Raw genomic sequence first — 23,075 nt, forward strand, 5'->3', positions numbered from 1 at the left:
ATCAGTGCTGGGTTCACACAGTTCACACACACAGAGAGGAAGAGGGCGATGTGGGAAAAGGGACAATGGTGATGCCTCTGGAGGAGGCTCTTAGACTGGACTATGGAGTACGACTGCTGCCCCTGAGGGCCTGGGGAGGTGTGAAGACTGAGGGAGGAGCCCCAATGTCTTAGGGTCTGCCCTGAGTCCCTGGGCATGGGTGGACACACAGAGGACAGGGCCGTCTGCCTTGTCAGTGGGCGCAGTGACTCAGAGCTCCAGGAAGTAGTCTGGTGGGAAGTAGAACAGGGGGACTAGACATAGGGTTTACATCTAAGGGGCCTCATCCTCTCCCTCTTGCCCTGGTCGCAGCAAAGGACAGTCCTGAATGGAGCCTGTGGTCAGTACAGAGGGCCCCTTGTCCCCTGCAGAGAGGAAGCATGGTCCCACAACTCCAGACACCACTGTCCTCTGACATGAGAATGCCGCCAGCCATCCCAGAGGACACTGACCTTCAGTTCCTGCCACAGGCCCACCCACTGCTATTTCCAGCAGCCCAAGGACCACCTCCAGCTGTCACCACTTAACTAGTGAAAGAGGCATGGGGGCTTTGTAGGAGGAACAAGAGCTGTCCCATGAACCTCCCAGGGTTGATCATGGGCCAAGGGTGGGCCAGTCCCTAGGTGATGCCAATCAAGGTGGCCATTGGGCTCATCTCCAAGCACTACAGCTGCCCTAGGGGTCTCTGTTTCCCATTGGCCAAGGCCAAAGATCCCTCACCTGGCCCTCAGTGTGGCTCACACTCCCAACACCCACTGGGGCAAGGCAGACCGTAGGTAACACTGTGGGGGAGCCAGGTAAAGGAGCAGAACCTAGCACAGGCTGGGCCCTCTGAGGTTGGTGGGGGTGGAGTGTGATATTATCACGTGGAGAGGAACATGGAGACACTGCAGGGATGGCAGGCTGAGCAGGTTGCTCCAGGCCCTCAGAGTCCCCAGGCCAGAGTCCCAGGCCCTGTTAGGGCCTCGGTGCACACCTGCCCTTCCCTGGGTGGTTTCTGCCCTCAGTGTCTTCTGTAAGATGGAAAGATGTAAGACTCTGAAGCTGAGCTCTGGCTGCCTGGCCCAGTGAGAGGTGGGTGTTGCTGGGAGCTGGCAGCTCTCTAATCCCCTATGGTTCCATGGAACTGTTGAGCTACCCCCACCTTCCCACTGGGACCCCCTCTCTGAGAGGTGAGCCATGCCCACAGTGCTCTGGCCTCGGTGCCCTGTGCAGGGGAGTGTCCGTCCACAGCTCCCACTGCCATGGCCCTGCCGTTGTCCACATAGGGCCCACCCTCTGCGTGTCTCTACTCACCCACCAACTGACAGGCATATCCCACAGGTACCAAGCCCTATGAGGACAGAGAGGTGGCTGGTCCACCCCTCCAACCCTGGACCAGGGCCCAACAGGGCACCTGTTCATTGAGTATTTGTTAGATGAAAAGCAAATGATTAGTACTTAGAAAGCCTTTCTATTTAATTCCAACAGGGATATTTCATCTATTTGTTTTGATTGTTTCCATGACTGGCTGGGCTATATTGACCACCTTCATATCTATATTAGTTGGTGTAATAATGAAAAAGAGGTTTATTATGAGGAACTGGTTCATGCAATTACGGAGACTGAGTCCCACAATCTGTCATCAGGAGAGTCAGTGGTCTGGTTCTATTTGGAGTCCAAAGTCCTGAGAATCAGGGAGCCAATGGAGTAAGCCCCAGTCTAAGGGCAGGAGAAGACATGTCCCTCCACTTTTTGCTCTAGTCAGGCCTTTGACTGTATAAGGCCCCCTCACACTAGGAAAGGCAATCTGCTTTACTCAGTCTACCAATTCAAATGCTAATCTCTCCTGGAAGCACCCTCACAGACACACCCAGAAATAATGTTTAATCTGGGTTCCCCGTGGCCCACTCAAGTCGACGTATAAAATTAACCATCATGATATCTTGGTTAACCACACTCATGCATCTCGCCTGGTCGAGTGTCTTGGTGAGACAGGCTACTGGAATCTCAGGCACATCGACAACCGGAAGGACCCTTCGTCTATCAATCCAAATGCACCGCACGTCCTAGGCTCAGGTGGCCCTGAGATAGGACAGCTTTGAGAGAAGAAGCCATGCAACTCGCTAGTGGGAAACTGCAGTGTGAACCCAGGTCCAGCCAGCTTCAAAGACAAGGCTCCCAATCGCCGGTCCACTGACTCTCAAGGGACACACCAGCCCGGTCACCTGATGAGACTGTGCCAGGCACCACAGAGCCCTGTGCGTGGGGGAGGTGACACACACCAGGGAACTCCAGTGAGTCTTCCTGCAGCCTGCGGCTGGGGGCTTAAATACACTTTCCACCTCTATTTATCTGAATGAACTTATGGCAATTCACAACAGGACACAAACATAAGAAAGCTGAAAACCACCACAGCTAGACAATGGCTGTGTGTTTACATAACTATGTCACACAAACACCTATTTGCTGCCACACGTAGGCACACATGTGCGTGTCATCCAACAGCCCCGCGCACACAGGCCGGCCAGGTCTTCTACCAGAAAAGGGGCGGGCACAGCCTTCCGAACCACTGGGAACATGACCATCAGCATCCGACTTGCTTTGCATTTGGAAAATGTATTTGATGGGAAGGTCCAGGGAAAGCAAATGGCAGTATGAGGCTTCAATGATTTCTTAAGGACATGTTGCTAAATGATTTAATCCCTTCCTGAGACACTGCCCATGAATTGATGACCTCTGCTTTTCCTTTCTCCAGTCTGATGAGCAATGGCTTTTCTGACAGGCCAGTAAATTTCTCCCGTTGCTTTTGCTAAGAAAAAATTTTTTTAAAGATGATGAGGAGAAAGTGCTTTATTGCAAAGCACTCTGCACCCCACCCCCTTTCCTCGCAGAGCCTGAAGACACAGTGGAAGGAAGGACAGGCCGGTGGCAGTGCTCCCAAGCTGAGCTGAGTCCTGCTAAATTAAAACAAATGAAGGCGACTTCCAGATGGTGACTCACACACAAAGGAGGCCGGAGACAAGGGGACGGCTGGCTGCCTTCCCGAGATTTGCCCAGGCTCTGTCACGAGGCAGGAAGGGAGCACCTCTCAGCTTCCCTCCCACCCCACCCCACCCCACCCCACTAAAGCACCCTGACACTCCATATTCACATCTGAAGGAGGCCCGGGGTTCCCAGAGGGAATCCTCACTTGTCTGCCAGAGCCTGGGGTCTGACCAGCCAACAAACACATTCAGTCTGACAACCACCTACTGTGCCTTTCTGGAGGCCAGGCAATAGCCAGCCTGTGCCTGTGGGGACACCTCTACTGGGAAGTCCTCGGGATGCCCCTCCAGGAAGTGCTATGCAGAGGTCTGGAAACTGATTGCAGCAGGAAGCAAGGGAAAGCTTCTGGAGTGCATTATCAGCGGGACTGACAAGTGACCAAGGCACCCCAAGGGGACAGCATGGTGGGCAGGAAGCTGAGGAGATGCTGGAGGTGAGGGTCTGCCAAATGGGAAGGGCTGGGAGGGGTCTTGCTGAACACCTGTGGTACAGCCCCTTCCCTACCTCTGACTGCACAAAACCCTCTGCAGGGGGTGGAGTGAGTGCTCCCATCACACCCCAGGGCAGCCTGGAACCAGGTCTCTACGGGCTCACAAAGCACTTACCAGCGTAGAGGGTAGCATGTGGTCACTGAGGAACACATCCTTGGAGACCTCCCTTCTCAGGTATGGGTGGGTCTTGGAGACCCCCACAGCCCAGGGAAAGAGAAGTTGTGGACACCTCCAAGGCCTGAGTTGGGCGCTCGCCTATCTTGGTCCATCAGATCCAAGGTTGGTGCCCTGCCAGTAACCCTTGTCCATGTGTTGGACTTGTCCCAGCTCCCAGGCCTCTGGAGCCCAAGTGAGAATAAAACACAATGCAGTGTCCAGGTACAGGCCTCAAATGCACAAGCTATGCCCCCAAAGCCCACTCCCAGCCAGGCCTGGCGGCCTCTTGGGATGGTGTCCAAACTCAGGGTGAGGAAATACAACCAGTCGGTTCTCTTCCACCAGCAAAATCAGGACCATGACTTGACTAGGAAACAATCTGAACTTCTGAGAAAAAAAAAAAAAACTAACTAAAAGAAGAAAAACAGGCTAGAAAGATATTTATATTAAACACGACAATCTTAGAGCTACTATTGCATTTAAAAATTCCCTCAAGTGTCAATTCCCTCACCAAGTCCTTGACTGATAAAGGTGTCATGAGTATGACAGATAGTTCATGAGGAGGAAACACAAAAAGCAAAAACAAACAAAAGAGACAACAAAAAGTAGAGCAAAGTGTTCAACCACAGAGAAATCAAAGAATGTCAGACGGAGCGATAGGTGCAGTTCTGTAGCAAATTAATGTCTTCATGGCAAACCCAACAGTGACAAGTTAGGGGTACGGGAGCAGGCGATGTGGGGCCGGTGGCCTGGGAACTGGCCAGGTCCTTCAGGCCAGCGCTCCACACTACCTGCATTCAAATGCTCACATTCTGGTGCAGTGACTTCACATTTGGGAGATGACCCCATGGAAATGATTTAAGAGAAGGAAAAAGCCGCATGCATTCACAGGCTCACTCTGGCACTATCTTCATCAGTGAGAAGCAATAGAGATAATCCAAGTGAGTCCCAACAAGCGGTAGGGTGAGACATGAGCGCATGAAGAGCTTGAGTCTTCTCTTTCCGGTGCAAGGTCAGCGAGCAAAGCACAACACAGACACATTCAACACTGCCTCAGGTGCACGCCGAGACATCCCAGAAATATGAAAGCAGCGAAGACTGAATAAGGGGCACGGGGCTGTAGATGGGTTCTCCCTCCTGCACTTTTGAGGTGCATTGATGCTAACATGCAACACTCCTGTTTATCTCAAGCATCCGTGTAATATGACATGCTGAGATGTCACCGTAGGTGCATGTTCCTTGACACTTGCTTCCTAGCTGCCACCTGAGGCCTCAGTCCCATGTCCGCCTTGCCAGCCCACATGTGAAACCCATCCTCAGCAGAGAGCCTTTCAAGGACACTGCTTTCTCACTCTTTATGCTCCACCTCTCTCTAGAAAGGATGTCACACAATCAGCAATAATGGGAAATATGTACAAAGGTTAAACAACAGGGTCCCGGGATGAAGAGAGGAAAGGGACCAGGGCCTGTGCCAAAGAACCAGACCAAGGAAAGTAGGGCTGGAGTTGAGCATAAAACTGAGCTTCCTGTAAGCCAAGGTGAAAAGGAAAATAGGATCTAATATAAACTCTCTTTTTCCAGGACAAAAAGCCATAATCATTTGCAGGGACAGACCAGTGTTTTCCTAGCCCTATTCCAGGAGACCTATTACTGTGTGTTTGCTCTTTTAAAGGTCCTGAAGACATTTCAGGGTTTCCAATGGTTTCCCAGCTAATACAGAAACATTCTTTGTGTGACTTGATCTCACCCCAGCCTCATCAAAATGCTATGTCAAGTTCGGATTGGCTGACACATTTCTGTGGGAACTCTGTAAGGTAATCAAGACAGGTCACTTTCTGAATGAATCTAAAAGTGAATGCTGTCAGAAATGGATGGCAATCTTGGCTACCACCCCTGGTTTCCTGACACAGCTTTATTTTTTGTTCCATGAGAAGCATGAATATAAGGGAGGAATGAAATGACAAGAGCAGCAAACAGCACTCAGGCTCCTGGGCCAGAGGGTGGGTGGACGTCTGCCTCTCAGGGATCCTGGTCCCTTCTGAGGCACAGAAGTCCTTGCTGTCATGTGGCCTGAAGATGCCCAGAGGACTCACGTATGCAAGCAGGAGGGAGAGGGGCTGACAGGACCTGGCTCAGCCCTGCAGAGGGAGGGCAGGGGCCCAGGAAGACCTGTTTCCAACCCCAGCCTCACTTCTAGTAGGCTGTGTCATCTGGGACAAGGCACCTGTGCCAGTCACCGAGCCTCCTGGAACCCCATTTCCTCCTGTGTCGCCAGGGGACAATGGAGCATAACCGGCAAGATTATTTTAGGGATTTGAGGGCATGTGAAGCTCCTGGCACACAGTAGCTCTCAACACATGTTAACGGTATTTTTTTTCTAATTTCCTGGATTACTCTGACCCACAGAAAGAGCAAGCATCCCACTGCAAATTGCAGGTGGGGAGCTCTCAGGAGTATTAAATAGGAAAGGGAGGAAAGTCGCAAGTGGGCCTTGAATGGGGAGGAAATGAATGACCATGTGGCTGTGTCATCATTACCCTCCTTGCCATTATCTCCCCCACATCCAAGGCCCTGGTACTATGCATAGTTGGTTTATGGTGAATTCTGCTGAAGCTATGAGGTCTGTCTGGGGACCCTCAGCCCGGGGGGCAGATCCAGGCCCAGAGCCCAGTCTCTAAGAAGCCCCTCAGGGACAACTGACATCGCTGGGCATCTCCTTGCTGACAGCTCCACTCACAAAAACCACAGGGTGCTGGCCAGAGGGTATAGGAGTGAAGAGGCCAGGTTAATTCAGAAGGAACTACACTTGACCCCACATGGAGGGGGCGCGTGGAGAAGGTGAGGCCTCCTGTGTCCTCAAGAGCCACACCTAGCCACTCGGATGCACTTAGAGGAGGGAGTGGTTCTTCTGACCACCACCTGAGAAACCTGCCCTCCCCACAGGGACCAGTCTCCTGCAGCATCCTCACCTTCAACTATAGTCCCTGCCTCACTTGGGAAACTCAGGCCCTCAGGTCAGTTCCAGACCCTGACCACTGGCCACCATGCACCGTCCCCAACACCCCCACTCACCCAGGCAAAACTCTGCCTGGAAGGCCCTGTCCCCATGTTTTCAAACTGACACTGAGTTGCCTCTGAGATCAGTCCTGGGTGCAGCCTGGAGTGGCCTGGAGGGGATGCAGGACAACCAAGGAACAAGATGCACCCCCTACCCTGCCTGTATCTATTTCCTGGAATGTTTGACCTCATTAGTTCCCTCACCCCAACTCCCAGGGTCTGCTGATAACACACTCTAGGCAATCCTGGGGAGAGAACCCACGAGAATTAATACAACTCCTTAGTTCTGATTTCAGCTTATTACCATAATGGAGAGAATTTCTGGCCTCTCCCCAAATTTCCTCTGCCCGAAAAATTTTCAATTAAGAGCCTAACCTTAATAGAAAATGGCTGTTTTCTGGAACGTTCTCCAAAGTGCTGATTCCTCATTGATGAATACCTTTTCTAAACAGATGAAGGTTCTCAATGATTCTGAATAAAATCAGAGCCAAGGACCTCACTCAAAGAAGGGAGGAATGTGACAGCAAGACATTGCAGTGAGCCTGCCACACACCCCTCCCCTCCACTGTGGGCACTGGTGTGGTCAGTGGAGGGTTTCTGAGTCCCTTCTAGCCTGGAGAGAAGCTGTGAGCAGAAGAGCAGTGTGGATGTCCCAGGAGCCAGGCCTGCCTGCCAGCAAAGCAGCTGAAGTCTTGAGGAAACTTCCTGATTGCATTAACGAGGTGGCACCACCAGGACATAATCAAATCTCCCTGGAGAACGTGGCTTCCAGAAGGGCTGTTGCTCACACATGGCAGAATCAGGGCAACAAGGGCCAGACACAGCAGATGAGGGAAGTCCCATGCTCAGGACCCAGGGAAGGAGGTTGGATGGGCCACCTCACTGGGGCTTGTGGGTGGCACAGGGTCACTGAGCAGTGCCGGTCACCCAGCCCTGGGAGGCAGCCTTTCCCAGCCCTCACATGTGCAGGCACCTGGCACTTGAAGGCCCAGTTCCCCACCCAGTGGCCCCACGCCATCGCCCTCCTAGTTTTACAGGTAAGCAGGGGTGCCTAGAAAAGCTGCATGCTGAGGGTGGGGAGAGGTGCCCTCTCATAGCAGAGCATGGGCACCTTGCTCAGGGAAATGAGCTCTGGATCAGAGGAAGGAGAAAGCCAGCTGTCATTCCAACCCCCCCTTCCCACCTCCGGCCTGTCTGCACCTCGGTGGGACAGGAGCAATCATATCTGCTTGTCAAAATTGCTATGAGGAACACAGAAAACTCGGGCACAGAGATTATATGATTTGGGACTGTGGTTATAAGTGTCAGAGCTCCTTGGGCTGGCTCACCTACTGGCTAAGAGACCCTGGGGAGTCTATTTGACCTCCCTGGGGGTCAGTTTCCTTGCCCAAGAAATAATCATAGGGTTGTTCTAAGGTTCAAGAATATATGTAAGGCACTAAACCCAGAGACTGCCTAGAAAAAGCACCCAGAAGATGGTAGTGGCCATTGCTAGGTTTAGAAAGAGAAGACAAGATCACTCCCACCGGAGTGAGTGCTGGGGCATGGGTGGTGATCTCAAAGCCTGTTGCCTCCCTTTGCAGTCTCAGCACTCTCAGGGCACGACTCCTACTAACCCAACCACAGAAGACTAACGGAAACACTCAAGGCCAACATCCTACAACGATGCCCCCTGGTTTCTTTTCTAAGAATATGTTTATAATAACTTCCAGGGCAGCTAAATATATTCCTATGTCCTGGACCATGGAAAGTAAGTGTATATGAGAGTTTCTCAACATAGGTTTCTTGAACAAAAGTTCAAATGCAGGGATGAAGGAACACACCTAGAGACTATGACACAGAGCAGCCCGGTTGACTTGCTGATGCACACGGGGGCAGCTCACTGTGGGCCTCCACACCCAGCAGGACTCCTAGCTTCCCTGTCCTGTCCAGCACAGCCTCTGTCACCTAGGCCAGCCTCGTCCTGCCCCCAGCCCCCTTCATGCCTCTTCTCTTCCCTCTTGCCAGCTTCTGCCCCAGGACTCCAGGACTCCTCTGCTGACGCCCACAGCTTCCTGCGGTCTGCTCCCACACCTCGGAGCCTCACACCTCCCGGAATGCCCACCTGAGTTCTCAGACAGGGCCCAGCTATGGAGCCTGAATGTGAAGCCGGCTCTGCCAGAGGGCCCCTCTGTGCCCGTCTCCTCATCTGTTTGATGAGGTTGACCTCACCCCAGACTCACAGAGGAGTCTGGGCTTGGCATACAGAATGCACTCAGTAGCCGCGGCTGGCACAGCACAGAAGGGCTGAGTGCCCAATGAATACTTGGTGACTGAGGAGCATACACTCAGTGCCCAATGAACACTTGGCATACACTGAAGCCATGAGATCTGTCTGGGGACCCTCAGCCCAGGGGGCAGATCCAGGCCCAGAGCCAAGTCTCTAAGAAGCCCATACATGCACTGAGTGCCCAAGGAATACTTGGTGACTGAGGAGAGCATTGCTTCTTCAAAGAGGAGGAAAGGAAAAAGGACCAGAGATGCTGGGATAGGTTTTGAGTGTGGCCTTGAAGGATGGGCAAGCAGGCAGGGGGATTGTAGTTCAAGAAGCAGAGACAAGAGGTTGTGGTGTACGTGTGCGTGCATGTGTGTGTGCGTGCGTGGGTGTGCACATGTGCTGGGGCTGAGTGCCCTGTGAAGCTCACAGAATGAGATCTCTCTAGAACTTCACCCTGAGCCTAAAGCCAGTGGACAGGCATTTATGGCTCTTTACTGGCAATCAGGCCATGTGCCAGGCCCCGTGGAAACCCTGAAGACAAGACATGGTGGCAGCCTGCCTCCCCAGAGCCAGGAGAGCCGGTCAGCTCCTGTACCTCAGGGAAGCCCAGGGGCCGAGGGGCTGACGGAGCCCCCCGAGCCCCGGGTGGACCCAAGCAGGCTTCTGGTGGTGTGCCTGTTAGGATTGGACAGGAAGAGGGCTGGGGAGGGGGCGGAGGAGACGGGAGAGGGGAGGATGGAAACGGTGAGCCGTTGGTCTTGTTACTCAGCCTCTGTGAGCTGGGGTGAGAGCTGTGCTTCCACTTCTAGTAAGAGGGTTGAGAGGAAGCACCTATAAAGCTCCTGAAACTGCGCTCAGCACGTGGATAGCTCCCCACCCATGCTGGGGGCAATGGGGAGGATGGTGAAGAGGGTTGGGATGGCAACGGCAGTACAGCATAGAGCAAGAGTGGCTGCCTGTAGTGAGTGCAGAATGCTGACGACAACGGAATGGCCGGTCCCGGGGGACTCCAGCAATGGCAGTATCAGGACTAAGTGCCACCACTGAAGAAAGATCCGAGCATTCAAATTAAGCAGGTAAGCCAAGATTACTTAGAAGCACACCTATCCACGATTGCAGCTATGGAAACACGAGCAGGCCTGAAAAAAGCATGGAAGGGTCTAAGCAAGTTCATGTCGGTCCTTCGACTTTGGGCTTAGGGGTTGGGATGCTTCTCTCTTCCCCAAACCTGTTTGTGCTGCTTGTGCCCAGGACAGTCTCGGGGCCCCTGTGATTTCAAATGTTCTGTGTCACCAGTGTTCCTCTCTCTGACTCAGGGAGCCTAGATGTGCAAGGTGCCCACACCTCACAGGAATTTCTGGGGGGCAGGGGCGAAAGTAGCCCCCCACCCCACCCATCAGTGTGTTCTGTGTGGCCCCCATCCAGAGGCCCTGCGGTCAGCAACTTATCCACCCCTCCCTGTCTCCACTCCCTCACCCCTGCTTCCTGGGATCTCTCTCAAGTTAAACACTTGATCATAAGACTTTTATGTTTTCCTCTCTTTCTCTTTTACATGTAAAGTGCTAGAATTTATTTTGTAGTGTGAGGAGTGACTTTATGTTTTTTCAACGCACTAACTAGTTGTCCCAAGCACACTCGTTGAATAGCTCATCTCTCTCCCGTTTCAGTGGGGTCTGGAAGCAGCACCACCATTGTCATACGCCCACTGGTCCATCCCCGCTGCGGGCCCCCCATGTGGAGCCCTGTTCCATCCCCTGAGCACAACTCTGTGACAGCCTCCTTCCCAGGGAACAGCCTCCACCGAGGTGCCAAGATGCCTGTGCGTTTCTGATGCCTCTGAGTCCCACTCGTGCAAGCACCCTCTCCTTCTTCTCCCTTATGCTCCCTCCACCTTTCCTGAGGCAGAGGACTGCCCTAGGCCTTCCCACAGTACTCCCCTCTCTGTACTGTAAAGGGGCTCCCTGGGCCTCTCTCTTAAAACACGACCCCCAGGATGCATCTGGCTCTCAGCTTCTCTCTTGGACACCAAAGTCCTGGTATCAGCTGCCTGCTGGGACTCTCTCCTTCACTCCTCAACTCCATCCTCGGGGGCTTTAATACACATCTGCAAGTGCACACACTCACACAGGCACATACGTGCAAACACATGCACGCATTCATGCACATATTCCCACATGCATGCGTTGAACACACACAGTTATGCTAAAAAAAAATCTATTTTATGTAGAAGAACCTCAGGCTCAAAGATGTGCCCAAAGTCACACAACTAACTACCGAGTTGCGGGACTCGGGTCTCTACTGCTTTTAGCTCTACTCTGGGTGTTTTTAAATAACAGATTTACAAAATACAGGATTCCATGTTAGGGAAATAAAGTGAAAGAATCCACATTATGCAGTCAGGCTGAGAGTATAAATGCTAAATAAGCAATAACTGTAGTGAGTAATAATTATTATTGTCATTGTCAGCCATTGGCCTGGAACAGAGACCAGGGCTAACGACTCCTGCCCTATCAGGCAGAGGAGGAGCCTGGAGCCCACCTGCTGTCCCTCTGCATTTGTTTGTCGTTGGCGCCCCCTCCTGGCCTCTGCATGTAACTCCCGGTGATGAGCGACGGTAGGTGAGCCCAAGCATAGCAGTGCCCTTACCCCAGGACACCAGACCCCCACGGTCGCTCAGACAGGTGGGATGGTCCTCCACCTTTATCCCCTAGGATCATGAGAGAAACGAGTCTTCTGCACTGCTAGGAGCTGAGGCTGTCTCCTGTCTGAACACAAACCACACACTCTCTTGCACTCTCCCTCCCACCTGGGAGGGTCCCCTAGACTTACACCTGACTTGACACCTATTACCATCATAAAAGCACATGTTAACAGAGCTATGGTGACCTCATTTGTTGACTGTATAGATGGGGAAACTAAGACCCCAAAATACATTTACTGACCGTCCACCATGGCCAGGTGTTAGGGCAGCAAGGAACATGCCATTTGTGGTCATTTTCTGGTCCAGAAAACAGTACCCTGGGACCAGTAAGGACCTCCTCCAGGACCTTAGCATCCACTGGGAAAAGCAGGTGTCTCAACAAACAGATCCAATAAAGTGTTATGAGGATAGGATGGACACCTTCTCAGAGCCCATGGGAACCAGGACCCAGCAGTCAAGGGCTGGTAGAGGGGACTCCAGGGCTGAGTGTGAAAAACAAGATGTTATTGGAGATCACGAAGCAAGTAGGGCACAATGGGCAGGGAGAAGGGTTCTGAGGCTTGGGTGGGAGGAGAAGCGTGGCAAAGTCCTCCTGGAAGAAGGCTGGGAATTAACAGGATGGTAGACCGATCTCCCTTTCCCCCAATCCCCACACATGCATCCAGGAAAGGCAGGAGCAGCCATCACCTAACACTGGGCCAGGCGCACTCCCACAGCTCTGCCAGTGTTAACCCCCAGAGCCATGCTTTAATATACCTAGTACTCCCATTGTACAGATGAGGCACAAGGAGATTTAGTAACCTGCTTAAGGCCATACAACTTAATGGCGAAGGCAGGATTTAAAACAGGCAGACTGGCTCCAATACCCTTTTAAAAAAATTGTGGTCAAATATACATGAAACTTTCCATTTTGGGCATTTTCTTTTTTAAAAAAAATTTTAATGTTTATTTATTTTTGAAAGTGACAGAGAGATACAGAGTGAGAGTGGGGGAGGGACAGAGAGAGGGGGAGAAACAGAATCCGAAACAGGCTCCAGGCTCTGAGCTGTCAGCACAGAGCCCAACGTGGGGCTCGAACCCAAAACCCATGAGATCATGACCTGAGCCAAAGTCAGATGCTTAACCGACTGAGCCACCAAGGCGCCCCTAGGCATTTTTAAATGTACAATTCAGTAGTATTATTAAGTAAATCCACACTGTTCTGCATTCATCCCAACCATCCATCTCCAGGACTTCTTCATCTTCCCAAACTGAAACTCCAAGCCCATTAAACTACAGATCCCCATTCTCCCTCCCCACAGGCCCTGGCAAACACCATTCTACTTTTTGTCTCTATGAATTTGCCTATTCTAGGTATCTCCTGTGAATGGACTCATGTACTATTTGTCCTCTTGTGTCTGGCTTAGTTTACTAAACACAATATCCTCAAGGTTCATCCATGTTGTAGTATGTCAGAGTTTCCTTCCTTTTTTAAAGGCTGGATAATATTCTATTATCTAGATACACCACATTATATTCATCCATTGATCCACTGTTGGACACTTAGGCGGTGTCCACCCTTTGGCTAGCGAACATGGGTGTGCAAATATCCTCACTTTCAAAGACTCCACGCTCTTAGCACCAAGCAGAATCGGCGCCCATAAACCACAGGGAAGATGGGTGTCAGTGTGGAAGGGCAGAGAGTGAGAGGTGAGAGAGCCAGACAAGATCTGGTGCAAGAGAGACAGGTGGCCCGGAGAGCCACCACGAAAGGAGGGAAGACTGCCAGGGAACAGGTGTGGGGCCTACCTCCCAGAGCACCCTCCAGTCAGAACAGCAGCAGCCCCAAAGGTGGGACGGGTCTTGGCAGCTTGTGGAAGGCTGTCCTCTTCACTCCTGCTCTGCCCATCTTCACACAGTGGACTGGCCAGTAGCCCAGGCCAGGTGGAAGGCAGCTGACCAGCAAAATCTATCATGAAGCAGAGGAGGGGGTGGTATCTCAGCTGTAACAACAAACAGAGACAGGACCCCCTACAACCAGGGCAAATATACCTCGCTATTCAACTAATGGCTAACTGCACTCACTATTCTCTCCAAAAGAGGGGAGCGCTTACCTGGCAAGGCACAACAAGGGCAAATGAAAGTGTTCCAGGTCTGGACAAACAGATCTCTAGCGTCTCTCCACTCCCTTCAGCCTAAGCAAACAGAAACACCATGGATACGTTAAAAGATTCATTAACTCCAGGGCGCCTGGCCTGGCTCAGCCAGCAGAGCATGTGACTCTTGATCCCAGGGTTGTGAGTTCAAGCCCCCCATTAGGCATGGAGCCTATTTAACAAAACAAAACAAAACACAAAAAAAGTTAAAAGATTCACTAGCTCCAAAGATCTGGGGCATCTAAAACAAATAAGGCTGTTAGAAAACAAGAGACTATCTCTAACTTGTATTTCAGAAATAAATGAACTTCTATCCAACAGAGAATATGTGTTCTCATCAAGCTCCTATAGAGTATTTGGAAACATTGACACTGTGCTGAATGAGCAAAGAAACCTCAGCTCATTCCACAAACCACAGTCTCTCACCAGGCTCAATAAAATTAGAAACTATGAAGACAATGTCAAAAATACATTTTGGAAACAAAATTAATTTCCACAATGGAAATTATAAAACATTTGGAACTCAATGACAATAAAATGTTCATATACAAATTATGGCATTCAATGAAATTGGAATTTATTGAGAAATTTATACCATCGAATGAATTTGTAATAAACAGGATGAAAGGGACAGAGGAGAAAGCTGAAGGCAAAAGGCCGATGGATTAAAAAGAAAATGAAAACTAAGATGAAAACCACTTTAGAAACAGACTACCATAAGAGCATGACTTATCAAAACCTGTGGGATATTTCCAAAGAAGTATTCAGGGAAAAATGAAGAGCCTTAAGTATATATGCATCACCCTAATGCTAAAAGAAAGATATAGCTAAGCAAATAACACAAGATTTCTAAAAAAGGAAGAAACAAGAAATAAAGTAATTTACCTTAAACACAACCATATAGGGGCGCCTGGGTGGCTGAGTTGGTTGGGCATCAGACTTAAGCTCGTGATCTCCCGGTTCATGAGTTCGAGCCCCATATTGGGCTCTGCTGACAGCTCAGAGCCTGGAGCCTGCTTCCTATTCTGTGTGTGTGTGTGTCTCTCTCTGCCCCTCCTCCACTTGTGCTCTGTCTCTCTCTCTCTCAAAAATAAATAAACATTTTTGAAAAACATAATAAAACTAGACTTGATAAATAAAATCCAAAATTGGTTCCTTGAAAAGATCATTAAAATAAGCAATCCTCTGGTAAGTCAAGCAAAAGAAAAAAGGAAAAGGTAGAAATCTGAAAACATTAGGTTAAAAAGTGACATTGACTCCATATATTAAGGAGATATTTTAAACCACAAGAAGATAGTAGACACAGCCTCATTCTGGTTGATTTTATCTGGAAGCAGTGGAAGATTTTCTTGGAATGCATAAATCACCAAAATTGGCTTAACAGGAGGCAGAAAACCTGAAAATAACAAGAAACATAGAACAAACTAAGCAGGTAATGAAGGTATTACAGGGGCTCCTTCAGCCTCCAGAGACGGGATTGTCGTTTTGGAGATTACCAAAGCACAGGAAAAAATGGGAAGCTCCCCAGTTCTTTCTATGAGATTAACAAACTTTCTACAGGAACACACACACACGCACACACACACACACACACACACAAGCCTGCACACCTGAGCACACACGTACACATGTATGCACGCATATGGGCAAACACAGGTACACAATGCAATGATATAGAAATATCCCCCAAGACGCTTATAATGGCTAAAAATAGAAAGTTTCCAAACAAAACAATTCTATGTGTCTGTTTTTTAAAAAACTGGAGACCGCATGAAGGAAAATAGTATATAAATGTGTCTAAAGGAGATCTAGAAGATATACATGAGAACAGCAAGGTCAGCTGTGGGGAGGATAATGAGATTAGAGATTTGGGAGGGAATTACAGAGGAGATTGGTTCTGTTTACGTTATTCCTATATTGTGGGAATGTTTACAAACTACATATATTTATATTACTTCAAAAAAATTAATGAAATTAAATGTAAACCAATCCATAAAAGTAAATGAAACCAATAATTAATAACTTGTAATATTAACTTGAAAAGAAAAGTAACAGTTTTAACAATTACTAATTATTTTTAGGCTAAAGAATAAAAATTAAAAGTTGGGAAACACGGAAAGACCTTTCACAATAGGAGAATATTTAAAATAGAAGGTCATGTTTTTAATATATTTTTTAAATGTTTATTTAGTTTTGAGAGAGAGAGAGAGAGAGAGAGAGAGCAGCACCCGTGAGTGGGAGAGGGGCAGGGAGGGGGTGGGGGAAGAGGACCCAAAGCGGGCTCTGTGCTGAGAGCAGAGAGCCTGATGGGGCCTGAACCAACCGCGAGGTCATGACCTGAGCTAAAGTTGGATGCTTAACCGAGCCACCCAGGTGACCCCAAGGTCACTTTTTAAATTAAAGAGTTAGGAATGGCTCACCCAAACAGGACACAAAACCTCAAAGCCATAGAGGAAAATATTAGATATGATTGTATGGACATTTGAAACATTTATATAAAGAAAAGCATCAGGGACTTGTCAAAAGACAAGTGTCATATTAGGGAAAAAATATCTGTAAGATTTATAAACAATCATAGGATTTATATCCAAAATATAGAAGGAGCTTTTACAAAATTAATACGGCAAAATAACCCAACAAAAAAAAATGAGCAAATGATATGCACAAATCACAGAAGATTATGAGAATGACCAATAAACACTAGAAAACATGCTGCAGCCTTCTGGTTATCTAATAAAAATGCAAATTTAAACAATAATGAAATATTTCTTGTGCTTACCAGACTGGCAAAAATTAAAAGTATTGAACACATTTACCACTGTCAGGAATTGGGAAAATTCTGTTATTTTTTAGGTAATTCCTCTTTATCTATGGATCTCTTCCTCTCCTTCTGGCACTCATATTAGATGAAAGTGAACACTTCTTCTCACCTCTCTCTGTAACTCTCTACCTCCTTGGCCCCTTCCTCATCTTTTCCAGAAGAGCCCCAACTTGATTCATTCATTTTTTTTCTTCTGCTCTTTAACCTTCCCATCAAGTTCATCATTTCAGCACTTAAGTTGTTCATACCCAATATCCCCAGCTGGTACTTCTTCATAACTGCCTCATCAAGCCTCCTGTTTCCAATATCCTCCTGGGGATATTCATTATGCTCATGTAAATGCTCTTCCTGTCTTGCCTATTTATCTGCTCCCTCTGGTGTTCAGTTTGTGGTCTTTTCCTCTCTGGGTTTACTCTTCTCATGCTCTGCCTCCCCTGAGACTTCTCATGGGTTTTTAGCTTAGGATCTGGGCTCTATCAATTAAGTATCCTGTTTGTGACATCTCCAAGGTTTGGGTTCACAGGATACAGCTAGCAACCCATCTTAATCACCTTATTAGGAGCCAGAAGCAAATTTATAAACAAAAATCTTAACATCAGATGTTTTCATGGCTAAAGAAAATGGACGCATGAAGGCATTGCTGGTAGGATATGAACCGTTGCGCCCTTCGAGGGGCAGATTTTGTGGCAGCATATCCCAAATGCCTAAAAACTTGACTGGATGTACCATGACAAGATGGTGTAGATTTGCCTGTCTCTGCTCCTTCCCTGTAAATATCACTAACTGTGCTAGAAATAATCTAACAGACAATCATAAAAGGACTATGGAAGAGGAAGGCAGACTGGCTGGAAGCACAAAACTTGAGGAATGACTTGAGGGATAAGTTCCTGGGTTTTCTTTTTACTTCCCATTGTCTTAGCCCATTTGGGCTGTCATGACAAAAACACCATAAACTAGGTGGCTTGAACAACAGAAGTTTCTCACAGTTCTGGAGGCTGGGAAATTTAAGATGAAGGCACTGGAAGAAGGTGGGGGAAGGGAGGAAGGGGAGGGAAGGAAGGAAAGGCAAAGGAAGGGAAGGGACTAGGTAAACGTTCTTAGACTTGACACCAAAAGTATAATCCATAAAAGGAAAATTTGATAAATTGGACTACATCAGAATTAATTTTTTGTTGCTCTGCAAAAGATCCTGTTAAGATGATAAAAAGACAAATTACAGACTAAGATAAAATATTTGTAAATCATGTACCTAAGAACCTGTGCCTAGAATATAAGGAAACCTCAGAGCTCAACATGAAACAAATGAAATTGAAACTGTTCAAAAGAAATGAACAGATATTTGACCAAAGAGGATATATAGATAGCAAATATGGACATGAAAGGATGGTCAACATCATTAGCCATTAGGGAAGTGGAGAGCTAAAAAGGAGAGCCCTGGGAAATAGGAAAGTACCAGGGAAATTATGGAGTGGAAGGAGTTCAGGACAGTGAGTGCAGGAAGCTGTTTATGAGCTCCTGTGCTCCCTCTTGAGCTGTGGATACATAGACCTGACCCTAAACAGCATATCACTGACTTTGAGAATGGACCTAAGAGATCAATGTCCAGGCTACGTTGTACAATGTACAGGCTACTACATAATGCACATGTGAAACTGACCCAAATAACACCACCACAGCTTTGCACATGGAACTGACAACTGTCAGAACTCACAGAAGGCTGGTTGGGACTTGCAGCTAAACAGTGCTTACAGGGACATGTTCAGCATTAAAATGCTTATATTAGAAGCAAAGAAAGGTCTCAGATCATTAATCTGAACTTCAACCTTAAGACATTACAGAAGAAGAGCAGAATAAAATCAAGGCAAACACAAGAAAAGAAATAATAAAGAGCAAAAACCAGTGAAATTGAAAATAGCAAAAGAATGGAGAAAATCAATAAAACCAAAAGCTCATTCTTTAAAAAAATCAATAAAATTAATAAACCCCTAGAAAGACTGACAAACAACAGAAGTAGAGAAAACTCAAATTACCAATATCAAGAATAAAGGAGGTGGTATCACTATAGAACTCAAAGATAATAAAACGATGGTAAGGGAATCCTACAAATAACTTTATGACCACAAATTGGGCAACTTAGGTTAAATAAGTTAATTCCATTTCATAATCTACCAAAATTCACTCAAGATGAAATAATCTGAATAGCCCTATAACTATTAAAGATACCAAATTCATTGTTAAAAAACATTTTTAAAAAATCCCTGGGGGGCGCCTGGGTGGCTCCGTCGGTTGAGCGTCTGACTTCAGCTCAGGTCATGATCTCGCGGTCCGTGGGTTCGAGCCCCGCGTCGGGCTGTGTGCTGACAGCTCAGAGCCTGGAGCCTGTTTCGGATTCTGTGTCTCCCTCTCTCTGTGACCCTCCCCCGTTCATGCTCTGTCTCTCTCTGTCTCAAAAAAATAAATAAACGTTAAAAAAAAAAATTAAAAAAAAAAATCCCTGGGCCTAGGTGGTTTCACTGCCAAAGTCTATCAAACATTTAAAGAAATAACACCAATTCCACTTAATCACTTCCAGAAAATAAAAAGGAAGAGAACATTTCCCAACTCATTTTATAAGGCCAGCATTACTCTCATAGATACCATCATCAGATAAAGACACAAAAACTCTACAAATCCATATCCCTTACAAACACAGGTGCAAAAATACTCAACAAAACATCAGTGCATCAAATATAACAACATAGTAAAAGAAAAATATGCCATAACCAAGTGAAGTTTATCCCAAGAATGCAATGTTGGTTCACTATTTGAAAAATAAATCCATGTAATCCACCATATGACAATCTAAAGATGAAAACCACATGATTATATAAGTTGGTACAGAAAAATCACTTGGCAAAATTCAACACCTATTCATGATAAAAATTCCCAGCTAACTAGACACAGAAAGGAATTTCCTCAAACTGAGAAAGGGGATCTACAAAAAAATTGGGAACAAGGCAAGGATGTCCACAGTTACCACTCCCAATTCCACACTATATGAGAAGTCCCAGTCAGTACAATATATCAAGAAAAAAAAGCATACAGTTGGAAAGCAATAAAAACTGTCCCTAGTATAAAACCCTAAGGAATCAACCAAAAATAACTACCAAAGACCTAGAATAATAAATGGGGCTAGTAAAACTGAAGGATATAAGTTCAACACACAAAAATCAATCATTTTTCTAAAAACTAGCAGTGACCAAATGAAAACTAATATTTAAATAATTAATATTACCTGCAATGGCTCCAAATTATTAGAAAACTAGACATAAAACCAATAAAACATGGATGGGATATGTAGACTGAAAACTATAAAATGGTGATAGAAGAAATCAAAGAATCCCTAAGTAAATGGAGAGAGATGCCACGATCACAGACTGGAGGACTCAACAGAGCAAAATTGTCAATTCTCTCCAAACTGATCCGTAGATTTTAATGCAATTGAAGTCATGGCAGGATTTTTTTTTTATATAAATAGAGGCAAGCTTATTAAAATTTACACCAAAAGGGAAGGGTCCTAGAATAGCTACAACAATTTTGAAAAAGAGGAACATAGAGGAATCCCACTACACCATTTTGAGACTTAATATAAAGCTAAAATAATCAGTTGTGTGGCAAAGGGTTAGACATATCGATCAGTGGAACAGAATAGAGAACCCAGGAATATACCCTCAATATACCCTGGATTTTGACAAGGATGCAAAGGTATTTCAATGAAGAGTGGATAGTCATTCAACAAGTAGTACCAGAAAAACTGGTTGTCTCTAAGTTAAAAAACGAAAACAAAAAAGCCACCCCAATCCAAATCTTACACCTTATCCAAAAGTTTACTCAAAATGAAAATCATAAAGCTATAAAACTTTTAGACCAGGAGAAAATCTTCATGAGCTAGGGTTAGAAAAAGAGTTCTTAGTCATGATAACAAATATACAATCCATAAAAGAAAAAAATTAGTAAATGTGAAAAACTTTGTAAGACACTGCTAAGAAAATGAAAAGAAAGCTGTAGATCAAGAGAAAATGTTTGCAAATCACATAGCTGACAAAGGACTTATTCAAAAATGTATAAAGAACTCTCTAAATCAACATTAAGAAGGGGCGCCTGGGTGGCTCAGTCGGTTAAGCGGCCGACTTCGGCTCAGGTCACGATCTCGCGGTCCGTGAGTTCGAGCCCCGCGTCGGGCTCTGGGCTGATGGCTCAGAGCCTGGAGCCTGCTTCCGATTCTGTGTCTTCCTCTCTCTCTGCCCCTCCCCTGTTCATGCTCTGTCTCTCTCTGTCTCAAAAATAAATAAAACGTTAAAAAAAATAATAATAAATAAATAAATAAATAAATCAACATTAAGAAAACAAACAATCCAGGAGAGGGGCCAAGATAGCAGAACAGCATGGAAGTTTTTTTGCATCTCTCATCCCTGAAATACAGCCAGATCAACACTAAACCTCCCTGCACACCTAGAAAACTGATTTGAGGATTAACACAACTATCTGCACAACCTGAACCACAGAACTCAGCAGGTATGCAGCAAGGAAAGGTGAACTGGAGGAGAAAGCCACAGAGGGCAAGGAGCTGTTTTGCTTTTGGAGAGAGGACAGAGATGGGGAGAGTATGGGAAAAGCACCCCTCCTCCCCTCCCCCCACCAACAGCAGCTGGAAAGAAAGTAGAAAAGTGGAAACACCCGCAGGAACCGAACAAAAAAGGGAGACAGGAGAAAGGAGAGGGTTTAAATTCCATTAAGATTCTATAAACAGGGGGAGTGCAGAGTCTGAAACTCTCCAGCTTGATACCTGGCAGAGCTCTGGTGGGAAGGGAGAATGCCCAGGAGCAGACAGTGAGGTCCGAGGGGTCCTCAGGCCACACGGGGAGAGGTAGTTCCCCTGTGGGGAGGACATTTGGTAAAGGCTGTGCTGCCATAGCAAAGGTCCCAGCGGACCCTGGAGAACAACCACATTCACTGGTGCTAGAACAAGGACGTTAAGGGAGAAGCCTGGTGCCAGATGTGTGTTGTGATTTACCATAATCCCTGAAACACTGCTATTACACAATCGCGTGAACTTTTTCTGGGGTGGGCTGGCACCCAGGCGCAGTCTCTGGGCACTGGCAGCAGCACAGTCGCACAAACATTCCTGGGGGAGGACCAGCACCCAGCCATTGCTCGGTGAGACCCTCCCCCAGAGGGTCAGAACGGGTCAAAGCGGCAGTCCCTCAGAAGTGAGGGGTTGGGAAATATAGCCACATCTGATATAAAACTCAGGAAGGGGGTGCTGCCTGGCAACCTGATGGCTTGGTCACGGATAGTGTAAAAGCCAGGAGTGGATGGAAGCCAGAGAAAAGGGCAGGGTGCGTGATTGCTGGTTGGGGAGAACAGAGTTCCAAAACTAGAGACTGGTAGCTGGGTGACGCCATTTTCACCCCTCCTACACATCAGCATACATACCTACATGCGCCACAACAATACACCCCAGTAAACTAAGCAGCGCCATCTAGTGGAGAATGGAGATGTTACACTAAGCCCCGTCCAACTGGGCCAACCTTGCTCTTCAGGAACACCACAAGTCTCTCCGCCTGCTTGGTTTACGAACTATAAAGTGCTTCATAGTTTGACCTGTAGGGGAAACCAATGTAATTTCAATCATGCTTAAGTCTGTTTGCTGGTCCATCTATTCAATTTCTTTTTTCACTTTTCTTATTCTTGAATACAGAAAGAGAAAAAATTTATCTTTATTTTCCATTTTTATTGAAAATATTTTTAATTTCTTTCTACATTTTTACTTTTTTGTAAATTTTTCAAATTCTATTTACTTCCATCATTTCATTTTATCCTATTTCATCATATTCATTTTTTTCAAATTTTCAAACATTCTTCTTTTTTTGGCTTTTCTCATCTTTCCCTTTATTATCTAATCTATCAATCTCCTTTCAACAACCAGACCAAAATACACCTAGGATCTAGCATCCTTTATTTGATTTTTTTGTGTTGTTTTCAATTTTTTAATTTTAATTTTTTGTCTTATTAATTCCTTTTCTTCCTTCAAAATAATGAAACAGGAATTCACCCCAAAAGAAAGAACAGGAAGAAATGACAGCCAGTGACTTAATCAATACAGATATAGGCAAGATGTCTGAATCAGAATTTAGAGTCATGATAATAAGAATACTAGCTGGGGTTGAAAACAGATTAGAATCCCTTTCTGTGGAGATAAAAGCTAGTCAGGATGAAATTAAAAATGCTATAACTGAGCTGCAATCTTGAATGGTGCCACAACAGCAAGGATGGATGAAGCAGAGCAGCAAATCAGCAATGTAGAGGACAAACTTATGGAGAACAATGAAGCAGGAAAAAAAAAAGGGAG

The sequence above is a fragment of the Panthera uncia genome, chromosome D2, assembly GCF_023721935.1.
Source record: "Panthera uncia isolate 11264 chromosome D2, Puncia_PCG_1.0, whole genome shotgun sequence".
NCBI classification, from domain to species: Eukaryota; Metazoa; Chordata; class Mammalia; order Carnivora; family Felidae; genus Panthera; species Panthera uncia.